The sequence below is a fragment of the Anarhichas minor genome, unplaced genomic scaffold (genome assembly GCF_050575085.1).
Source record: "Anarhichas minor isolate MPS153535 unplaced genomic scaffold, ASM5057508v1 ptg000037l, whole genome shotgun sequence".
Classification (NCBI taxonomy): Eukaryota; Metazoa; Chordata; class Actinopteri; order Perciformes; family Anarhichadidae; genus Anarhichas; species Anarhichas minor.
Genome location: NW_027466483.1, coordinates 1,267,501 through 1,270,000, shown reverse-complemented (window position 1 = coordinate 1,270,000; position 2,500 = coordinate 1,267,501).

The window sequence follows — 2,500 nt, the reverse complement described above, 5'->3', positions numbered from 1 at the left end:
CTAGGGGCTCTGCTACCAGACTGTAGAGTAAGGCCGACAGGGGACACCCCTGTCTGATGGAGCGTCCTAGCACCACAGGCTCCGTGAGGAATCCATTTACTTTTATTCTGCTCTCCGCTCTTTTGTAGAGGAGCTTAACCCGGTTAATAAAACCCGCGCCAAACCCATAGCTCTTCAGTACCTCCCACATAAAAACCTGTTCTACTCTATCAAAGGCTTTTTCGAGGTCTATGCCCAATATGCACCCCCCCTCTTCAGACATTTTATCGACGATATCTCTCACTGCGATGATGTTATCACTAATGTCTCTATCAGGGATACTGTAGGACTGGGTCTCTGAAACAACAGTTGTTATCACCTCTCTCAGTCTATTTGCGAGCACTTTTGCAAATATTTTATAGTCCGTATTTAGGAGACTAATTGGTCTATAGAATTTAAGTTCATCTTTTGTACCTTTTTTTTTATAAATCAACGTAATTATACCTTCGGTCACTGTCTTCGAGGTATCATTTTGTACCTCCATTTCCTCCAGAACTTTCAACAGGACTGGAGAGAGCAACTCAGAAAAGCAGCAATAGAAATCCGCAGTGAGGCCATCTGATCCAGGACTTTTGTTCTTTTTAAGCCCCTGTATCGCTGCCTCTATCTCCCCGGTTGTGGTAGGTGAGTCACAAAATGTTTTGTCGTTATCACTGATCTGAATTTTAACCTGATTTGTTAGCTGCTGTATGTGAGGTTCTTTTGGGCATTGCCCTTTGTACAGACAGCTATAGTAACTATGAGCTAGCCTCAATAAGTCACTGTTTTCCGTAAAAGTTTTATTATTGTCATCTTTTAGTTCTGCAATGAATTGCTTTTCCTGAGTTGCTCTCTCCAGTCCTAAAAAGAAAGCCGTGCTTTTTCCCCCCTCTAACAGGAAAAGAGACCTACTTCTGACCGCAGCACCCTTGCAACGGTGGGCCTCAATTCCTGCTAGTTTAGCTCTATAAAGCTCGTACTTCTCGCTATTATGGCTGTTGTTTAGCTCCATTCTATCTATTTCTATATTTAGTAGTTCATTTAATATACTCTCCTCTCTCTTCTTGACCCAATTTTTGTCCCTACTATACTTTATAGTGACTTTTTTTATTCTTAATTTAATTTCATCCCAAAATGTGATTTTATTTTCCACAAAAGGAACGTCATAGGCACATTGGGTCAGAAATTTGGTTATCTTTTCTTTATATTCTTTGTCCTCTAACAAGCTATTGTTAAAGCACCAAGTGCTTTTTCCCCTTTTTCCGGTATTATCACCTAGCTTTAGGTCAACATATGCATGATCGCTCCAAGTATTAAAGGTGTACTTTACACCCGAGGCTTTTTTCACTAGGCCAGAGGCCACCAGGACCAGGTCTATACGGGACTGCTTTAAAACACCCAACACAACCTGCCTTCTGGAATAGACTCTCGACCCAGGGTTCACCACACGCCATGCGTCGACCATGTTTTTATTCGTCATAAGATCTTTTAAAGCTGTTCTACTGGTGTCACATTTGCATTTGTCATGGGAGCTGTCGCTATTGCTCAAAGTGGTGTTAAAATCCCCCAGTAGGATGGTTTTATTGTTAATCCATTTATCCAAGCTTTTGAAGAAGATCCTGCGATCTTCTTCTATGTTTGGAGCGTGGATGTTTATAAGTCTGATTACTTCATTATTGAATAAACAGTCAATTATTAGGCATTTGCCATCATCGGCTTTATAAATTACCTTGCTGTTATTGCTGTGATTCTTATTGATTAAAAGAGCTACCCTCCTAGCTCTCCCAGCTCCCTCCTGAGCCTGAACTTCTCCACTCCACATTTTTTGTACACACTTTACAGTATCCTGATCCCACCCAGTTTCCTGAAGGCAGAGAAAGTCAGCATGCTTATATTTCTCTAAAACTGCTTGGATCTTCAGTATGTTTTTGAATCCATTCGTATTGAATGAAGTTATAGAAAAAGAGTCCAGAGCCATGAGGGCAAACAGTAAGGAAAGATGCAAAAACCCAAATACAGATATTCCCATTATTTTTTTTGCACTTTCTTCCTATTACCTCCTTTCTTTAATAAATCAGAATTCCTTTTCCTCACCGTTTGCACTTGTTCTGCGTCCATTTCTGTGTCAGACGCGTCCGGCAGCATCAGGGGGGAACAGTCAACTGACAAGTTGGAGACATCAGCAAAGTCCAGGGAGGACCCTATCTCCGACTGCAGCAAGACTCTTGGCTGCTCCTCAGCCTCCAGGCCCTTCGTCACCACGCTTCTCCCTCTCCCCGTGGCCAGTCTCGACACCCGGACCTTGCTCGGCTTGGCCGGGCTCTGCTCCTGCAGACCCGCGCTGGCTCGTATTACGTCACCGCCTATGCCAGGCTGGCTGGGTGTGGTCACTGGCCCCGCCGCTGCTGTCACCGCTGTAGCCTCTGATGCCACTGCCGCTCGCGCTGCCGTCCCTGGCTCCGCCGCTGCTGCTGCTGCCGTG